This window comes from Balearica regulorum, chromosome 1 (genome assembly GCF_011004875.1).
Source record: "Balearica regulorum gibbericeps isolate bBalReg1 chromosome 1, bBalReg1.pri, whole genome shotgun sequence".
Taxonomy (NCBI): domain Eukaryota; kingdom Metazoa; phylum Chordata; class Aves; order Gruiformes; family Gruidae; genus Balearica; species Balearica regulorum.
This window is the reverse complement of record NC_046184.1, coordinates 120,754,513-120,763,787: the sequence shown is the minus strand read 5'-3', so window position 1 is coordinate 120,763,787 and position 9,275 is coordinate 120,754,513.

The following is a 9,275-nucleotide window of genomic DNA, read 5'->3' as shown; positions in this document are numbered from 1 at the left end:
GTATGACGTGCATGGTCAGTACTCTACAAAACAAGAAGAAAGGATTCCTGGGGAGGGGGGGGGGGTTCATGCCCAGGCAGGGTGTGACAGGCTGCCAGGATTCAGACCTCTGGATGGCGCAGGTAACTCTGGCTGGACCGCTGGTCCCTGGGGCATCCTCGGCGAGGTGGCTGCAGCAGAGCATTCCCAGTGGATGGAGGGGAAAAGGCCTTGGGAGGGGCTGAAGGCAGGTACCCCACCGACCAAGCCCATCGTTGCTGGTGAACCGCAAATGAGACTTTTTGCACACGCTCCCTTTGCTTTTCACATAGACCGTCCCTGACACATTGCTCACTGTTTCGGTGGCATCACTCTCATGTTACAGCTAAGTCACACCCTGCTTCATGTTTACATCTAACCCGCTTTTAATGCCTGGTGTTTACAGCTTTCCACCACTGTCAGCAGTCTGTTTCCAGAGGGAAGCAGAACAGGGCAGTGCCACCCCCTCGGGGGCTCTTTGGGGTGATGTTGAGAGGCACATCAGTCTGCACAGCGATGTTATGGCCATACGTGTGGATAGGTGCTAGGGACTAATGTGAAGAGAGAGAGAGACTATCAAACTGTGAAGACTAGCATATTCTGCTTCTGATAGCAGGCGAAGACCTACTTCGCTAAGTAGCCCTTTGCTTAAAGGATTGACCTGTGCTGGACCTATTTATAGTGGAAGGCAATACACCCTCGAGTTCACAGCTATTTTCGATATTTGACCAGAAGGTCAAATATCAAATGCAGCCTTGGTGTAGCTGCATTGGTTAGGAAAAAAAATTATGTATCTCTATGTTTTAATATATTTTTGTATAAATGTATGTATGTACGTCTGTGTATGCATATGTTTATGTGGCATATGTATATATACACACACATACACATGTTGTTTACCTTATTCTTTGCCTTAGATAGACTGTAACTAATATGATGTGCACCCAAAAGCAAAGGAAAACCCCAGGTTTCTAGACATCACAGAGACATTGCAATGCTTCCAACATATGTGTTGCTTTGACCCAATCATCTGTCCTGGTTTCAACAAGGATAGAGTTAATTTTCTACCTAGCAGCAGGTATAGTGCTGTGTTTTGGATTTAGGATGAGAATAATGTTGATAACACACTGATGCTTTAGTTGTTGCCAAACAGTCAAGGACTTTTCAGCTTCTCATACTGCCCTGCCAACAAGAAGGTGGGGGACAACCAAGAAGCTGGGAGGGGGCACAGCCAGAACAGCTGACCTAAACTGGCCAAAGGGATATTCCATACTATATGATGTCATGCTCCATATATAACTGGGGGATGGGCCAGGAGGCAGTTCAGCTGGAGAACTAGCTGAGCATTGGTTTCAGGTGGTGAGCAATTGTGCTATGCATCACTTGTTTTGTATATTCTTTTATCATCATCATTATTATTATTATCATCATCATCTTTTTCTGACCTATTAAACTGTCTTTATCTCAACCCACAAGTTTTACATTTTTCTTTTGGATTCTCTCCCCCATCACACTGGGGGTGGGGGGAGTGAGTGAATGCCTGTGTGGTTGTTTTAGCTGCCTGGTGGGTTAAACCATGACACCATCCCAGATGTTCTCTGGTGCTTCAGACCTGTCTCCAGGTGATCAGTATCCACCAGAAGCACTGCCAGTTCCCCTCAGTTTTTAATGACAGGCCTTTTTGTCAGTGGCTTTCTCCCAAACCTGTGCTATGCTGAGGGTTCAGCAGTGGTGCATCTGCCCTTTAAGGTCCATGCTGGACCTTACAGAATGGATCCTAGGGTCAACTAAACATCACATCACCTGCAGCTCTGTTGCTCTCTGGTTGATAGCACAACGCCAGGGCTTAAAGGAAAGCTGTATGCAGTATAGGGACATGGTTTCGTGGTGCACTTGGCAGCGTTAGGTTTACAGTTGGACTTGATCTTAAGGGTCTTTTCCAACCCAAATGCTTCTATGATCTGTGATATAGATACATGGCTGGCTATCTGCCAACGTGCACAGCAGCCAGGGCAGGTATGGCCCTGACGTGAGCGGGGGGCCAAGGGGCGGCTGCTCCTTCCCCTCCCCTCTGCTGACGCCAGAGCCCCATGAATTGCAGCCTTCAGGTTATGCCAAGGAAAGTACCTGTGGTGTGGTGCAACCTTGGTGCCTGATCTACCAGGGCTGCAGCGTGGGAGGAGGTATTTGGGAACACCGGGGAGGCAAACCCCACTGCCTGTCGATAGAGATCTCTGAGCAAGCACAACCAGGGAGCAAGAACAAGTGTAAGGGGGAACTGAGGGTTATCCACATACTGGACCGAGTCAAAGGGAAACAATTCTATCTTGAGGCCATTAAGTACATGAACTGACTAGAAACAATTGATTTCTTTCTCTTGCAGCAAGCTGGAGTGCTGTGGCTCAGGCACAGGTGTGCTCAGCTGGTAGTGATGGAGGGAGGGGAAGGGGGAAGCGGGAGGATAACCTTTGGGACTCCTGGTGCCCAGATTACAGGAACTGTTTAAACAAGCAGGATTGGGTCACCTGTGCGCAGGAATCACGACAGGGAAGAGAGGCTGCGGTCTGAATTCAGCACTCACATCTGAGTGTTGGGTGCCCTGGCAACTAAGCCCCACGCAGCCGCTCGCTCGCTCACTCCCCCCACGGTAGGATGGGGGAGAGAATAGGAAGAGTAAAAGTGAGAAAACTCCTGGGTTGAGATACAGACAGTTTAATAGGTAAAGCAAAAGCCACGCATGCAAGCAAAGCAAAACAAGGAATTTATTCCCCACTTCCCACGGGCAGGCAGGTGTTCAGCCATCCCAGGAAAGCAGGGCTCTGTCACACATAACGGTGACTTGGGAAGACAAAACACCATCACTCTGAACATTGCCCCCCCACTTCCTCATCCCCCAGCACCTTATATGCTGAGCATGATGTCATATGGTATGGAATATCCCTTTGTTCAGTTGGGGTCAGCTGTCCCGGCTGTGTCCCTTTCCAACTCCTTGTGCATCCCCAGGCTGCTCGCTGGTGGGGTGGGGTGAGAAGCAGAAGACATCTTGGCTCTGTGTAAGCACTGCTCAGCAGTAACGAAACATCCCTGTGTTATCAACACTGTTTTCAGCACAAATCCAAACCACAGCCCCATACCAGCTACTATGAAGAACATTAACTCTATCCCTGCCAAAACCAGCACAAGCTGGCACTAAGGGTTCAGACAACCAAATTGAGCCCTGATGCAAAGCTCACAGGGACCATTCCCAAATGCTCAGGCAATCATCATCAGGGTCATTTCCCCAGCGCAACCCACAGCGTGGGGTTTCTGCTTAAGGAGACCCTCTTACCTGGGTCTGCACCTAGGCAGCTGGGGCAGGAGGCTCCTGCCAAAAGAGAGGCGAGTGATCTCCCTTGCAGAGAGAAGCTGAAGCCCCTCCAGGTAGGTGAGGATGGCTGGGGAGAGCTGGGTTGGCAGCAGCGGGGCCGAGATGGGCACAGGGCAGGCAGGGTCCCCACTGACAACATTTGCAAGCAGCTAGCAGCCTTTCTGCAGGGGACCAACACCACCATCCCTGCTCTTTATCCCCCTGCACAACCGGTCCGTATGCCAGAAGAGGGAGTGCAAAGCCCACTCACAAAGCAGGGCACAGCGATTTGGAAGATCAGCACTTCCTAAGTTAAAATGCGCTCAATTTAAGGCTGGCACCCGAAGCTCGGGGCAGAGGTCTGATCCAGCACGTGCAACCTTACATCTTCAGGAGCGAGCACCAACCCAGCATGAATGGAGGTGCTCAAGACACCCCTGCCACCTCCTAGTTCATGAAGGCAGGCGAAAAAGGGACTGACCCTCTAAGTCTGGGGGCTGCAGCTGCATTTCTCTGACCACTAGTCCAGGGTGCATCAGAATAAAACCCACCAGCTCAAACAGGAATAAGCCAGCAACATTATCCTAAGCCTTCTGCTGGGCTGTTTTCCCTGGTGTCAGGGTGCAGTCACACCAAGCCCTCTGAAGCCATCGCTGGCCCACACCAAGCTTCAGGCAACAGGTGGTGGGAGGGGTAACCTGCAGGGCAACCAGGAACCTGAAGCTGTTAAAGTAAGTACTATGGCATGTATACTTTTTATTTTAAAACATCTAAAAAGGTCAAAAGATACTACGAGAAAAATATTTTCTTCTCCTAAACCTTCTCCTCCTTCCAGCTGTGTCATAGGAGAGTAAGGAGATCAAAGCAGGAATCGCCCAAATGCCAGTGTAACAAAGTACAGGATCTAAAGGAAATCTGCTCTGTAGAGGTCTATATGCCCAGAGCCACTTTGGTTTAACCAACTAAGAAGAGAAAGAAAGCAAACAAATGAAAGGGAGAGAAATAAACAATATTTAAGGATTTATTTTCTTCCCATCAGTCCTACAGATAGATGACTCGCATCTCTCTGTCATAGAGGAACATAAAGATGACAGATGGAGCATATAAAGCCATTTGTCCTCATCCCATCCTCATCCCTCCATTTTGCTATGCCCACAGTACAGGAATTGGTCTCTTCAAGAAGATATGTAAGCTTGTTTTCTTTCTTTTCTTTCTTCTTTCTTTCTTTCTTTCTTTCTTTCTTTCTTTCTTTCTTTCTTTCTTTCTTTCTTTCTTTCTTTCTTGCTTTCTTTCTTGCTTTCTTTCTTGCTTTCTTTCTAAGGTGAAGTGAATGAGGTCAGGCCAGTAGCAGAAAGTCCTGTTGGCACCAGTATGACGCACCTAACCCGAATGGGAACCAAATGTTCATGCTGAGCTGAAGCCCTAACCCTGAGGCCATCTAAAGCCAGAGAAGCTCACCTTCCTGGCTCCCTCCGTGGCCAGACAGGCTCTTTCAGAAAGGGAGCAAGCCTCATTGCCGAGGTTGTCCTCTGCAGGAACTCCCAGCTGTCCTGGTGGCATCTCCCACTTGAAGTCTGTCTGGAAACTATTTTTTCAGGAGCATTTTAGCTGAGGCTATCTCATCAAGGTCACTGATTTGCACCATCTCCAGGTCTGCATTTCCCAAGGGCCCACAATAGGGATCGTTTGTTTTCAGCATAGAAAATCTCTGAGACTAATGTAATACCAAAACCATCACCAAATTAGCCCTTACAGTAGCAATCATTTTGTTACATCATGCAGTTACAATGGGCAAGTTTAGTTACAGCACGGGAAGAAAACCTCTGACTGAAAATTTCTGACCAGCGTATTGGCTCCCATAACTGGGCAGGGAATGACCTAATCAGTTTGTATAAAGCTACACTTAGGAATGTCAAACAAAGCATTTACCAAATAGTAGTTATTCTGAATAGATCCCAACACAAACATCAGGGGCTGTATAGGTAGCAACAAATAATTTGAATTAAATTATTGGCAGAATTTTTTCTTACTACTAATGTAATTCCACTAAAGAAAAGTATTTTGAAAGGGCAAAGGGACTGACCCAGGAATTTACCTCTAGTACAGGCTGGAGGAGAGAATGAGGGGTAAACCCCCAACCCTGAAACCTTCAGGTGAGGGCATCTGGCCGGGGCTCCCAACTTCTGAGGCTTCGTTCTGACTCACATAGTTCCCCTCTCAGTTTCTCCCCTTACAGGCGGCCCTCCTTAGTGCAAACAATTAAATGTACATTAGGTGAAAGCAGCTGCTCCTATTGCCTAATGAGAAGGACATTTGGCAGGAAGGTAAGGGCTCCTGGCTTGTTGTTCAGAAATCAGGCCCTTTCTTACAGGGGCCTTATGTTCCCCACATTTCTAAAGTTCTCCTTTGTTATCGAGGAGATGAATAAAGAGGTTTTGAACCTCTCCAAACAAACTCCAGCCAGCCTGAGACTGAAAGTCAGAAACAGCGTTTATAGAACAGAGTAACAGTGGCTTCCAGCAACCAGAAAGTCATTGTCCAGTTTATATTTAATAAAAACTTGCTGGCCCTCCCGTCAGCTATGGGTGCTGCCATTGCAAAAAAAAAACAGCTCGGGATGGAACACAGCGGGTCTCTAGGGGCACGGGAGGTGGACATTTGCCACCAAGGAAGCATTTTCAGTGGGGCAGGACTGGTGAGAGGGCTGGGCTGCTTTCCTTTCCTCACCTGGCACGAATGTGCCTGTAACGGCTGGGCAAGAGACTGTTCCTGCTTTAGGAAAATTGGTTTCACTTTGGGAAAAAAGCAGTCTTTGATCTCTGGCTGATGAAATGAGAAATGCCATGGACTCAGCCTGAAGTCTGTAGGGTTTGCATGAAGATCATCAATGGCAAAGCCTGCCCTCTGCACACATGTTTCTTCACAGATGTTGTTGCTGAAAAAAGGTCATTCAGAAGCCTTGATGGCCATTACAACAGGTCAGTGGATCTCACCAGCACGTCTTGTCTAGCCTGGATGTGGTTAATGTGCCTTTGCCTATAGGCAAGGTGCAGCTGAGAGCCTTCATGCAGATACCACAGGTCCTGGGGACCAACGGGAGAAAGTCAGGGATGGATGGGGCTCTGTGCACAGCTGATCCCAGCACCATTGTCCACACCACCTACAACTAGGTCCTCCTTCAGCCCAGTGTGCAGGTTACCCCCAGCATCCCTATTTGATGGTGTAGCCCCAGGGAGGCAGCAGCCCCTGACCTCCCCAAAAGCCTCCTACAGAGCTAGAGCCAAGCCAGGCTGCGGCGTGGGCTGTCGGGAAACAGTTACCTGCTGGGTGACTGCCGGGGCGGCCAAATGTCACCGGAAGTAATGGAGAGTCCAGGGTGGTCTGGCGCTGTGTTTCGGTATTTATCTTCAACCTTCGGGATGGATCTGTGATGTTACCAGATAGTGACGCCTGTTTGCTGCCCTTTGGGTTAACCAAACCCACAGATGGAGTCCCTTCCTTGAGAAAAGGTAAAAGCCCACAGGGCATCTCCGATTCTCCCACCGAAACCTCTCCTGGAGTGGCATTTGTTGGCTCTGACACCAGCATACCCCCAGCCCTCTCCCTTCCTCATCCTCCACACACACCAGCATCCAGCTGTCTGAAATGGCACCCAGCGTACTGCCAATTTCCTTTTTCTCTCTCTATTCTTATTTGTAGTCCCTTCATCATTAGTTCCCACAGGACTATCAATAGCATATTTGTCTGACACAGACAGTTTCACTGCTATAAATTCTCCACAGCCCATTGAATAGAGACTTTTTAATTAGGTTTTAGAATTTTTCCATTAGCAGAGAGACATTGAGAATTCAGGTCTCACTTCTGAAAAGCAAAATATGATAGAGAGAGAAGTTGCTTGATTTACTGCAATATTAACATTTTCCTCCCTGTATTTATGGGCATGAATCAATTGCTGTTTTGCTACTGTGGACAGAAATGTGTTTGACAATTTACTTTATTGTGCTACAAATGAGAGATTTAATTCGGTGATCCAACGTGAGAGCTCTCCTGGGCTACTGCATTGTCTGTGTGACATATAGAGAAAATGTGAATAATATCTTTTATCATCAAAATTTGATTGCTTTCCTCTCTGCACCCGAAAGGCCGTATGTTCTCCCTATTAAAGGGTTTTTCTGGATTTAGCTCTCACTTTGCCTCACAGATCTGAGATAGGGCCTCATATGAAAGGGGAAAAGATTGAGCCACCTTCTCGACAAGTGTTAAAGAGCAAAGCTGTGCTGCCTTTGGCCCTGGACACCAGCCTCCGTGCTCAAAACAAGAGGGCAAGCATTCACTTCTAGTCTACTCCCAGCTGCTGGGTATTCTTGACTCAGGGAATTCATAAACCAACTGTGATATTTTTGTCTTTAAAAGCCCAGATGGCTTTTCCTTTCCAGGAACTGCTGCAAGTGGGTTTCTGTTGAGCTGACAGAGCTCTCTCACGCTCTGCCCCATCCTAAAACACCTTCAGATCGGGAAGAACCATCACGGTGGTGTTTTGCCAATTCAATCCTTGCAGGCACCAAGTTTCCATTTCAATCTACTCATCCTGACAAAACTTTATGGTTAAAAAAATCCCAGCCAACTCTAACAAGCAACGTTTTAATCCTGCTGGGTACATGTGATCTAGTTCTTGCACCTCAGCTGTAGTCCGGTGTGTTTCATCAGCTTTTGTCGGGTTACACCGGGTAAGCGGGACGCAACAAGGGCAGCCTCGGGTATCATTTCATCTGCTGTGGCATCCTTCATCCCGGCTGGAGAACGTCAATGTGCTCATCCAGACCTGAGCTAAAAAACCTTTGTGGCTTCTACAATGCTCTTACCTGAAGTAACATATTATAAAGATACAGTTAAGAAACATGTTCTTATAAAGATTTTTTAGTTTTGAGAAGAAGAAAATATTTTTTTTTCCTTTTCTGATTCTTGCCACAACTTTGTAATTCACTTCATAAGTTCACTCTCGTTAAAATTCCTAAAAGGAAAGTTTCGAAGGAATTTTATAGCTAGCCTTCTTTTTTCTTTTGAAATTCAAAAAATCAATTCCACTTTTTTCTTTCAGTATTTTGTTAATGTCTTTGAAGAATCTAGCTATATAGAGAGGTGGTTGTCCCCTGAAGTAGCTCTCCCATTAATCCTCATATAGTCTTGCTAACAGAGCTTAATATTTCTCCCTCTATTTTTAACCACATTTAATTGGTACAGAAGAAATGCTTCCTGGCCAGTATTTCCTCCCCACACTGTATCAGTGAAAACAGCAATAACTGAAACTTGCTAAAAGCAGTGACTGTTTTGACTCCACCCTGCCACCGCAGTAGGTAAGTTTTGCTAGCAGCTCAGCTGAGCTACTCCAGGTCGCTTTCTGCCCTCTAATTTTTTTACAGACCCTGCCACACCATGCCTCCCTGTGGGCGTTCTCCAGTCCTCACCATTATTTGGAGCCAGCAGTTTAGGCAGTATCTTTTTTGCTACCTGCTTTTGAAACAGCTAGGGCAAAACTTCTCTGAAATGACCTTTTCCTCCCACATGATCCCTTAGTCTCACTTATTATTTCCTAGGTTTTCTGCTTCTCCGATTTCAGGAACTTCTCATTTGTATTTATGTCTTTAGCTATTTGTGCCAGAAATAACCTTACAGCCCTTTGCCTGCCTTGCCTGGTTTTCGAAGTTTTGATCACCCACTGTTCCCACAGTAGCAAATGAGAACTGCGGAAATTTTTTTCCCTCGTGTGTCCTGAATAATATTCAGTTCTTGACATGTAGGGTGAAAATCAGAGTTCACAATCTGCTCTAAGAAGCTGCAAGAAAACTAGAAGGGGAACATTTACCTTTAGCTTGCAGGATTAATGGCTGTTAAACCCTGCGTGCTCCTATTT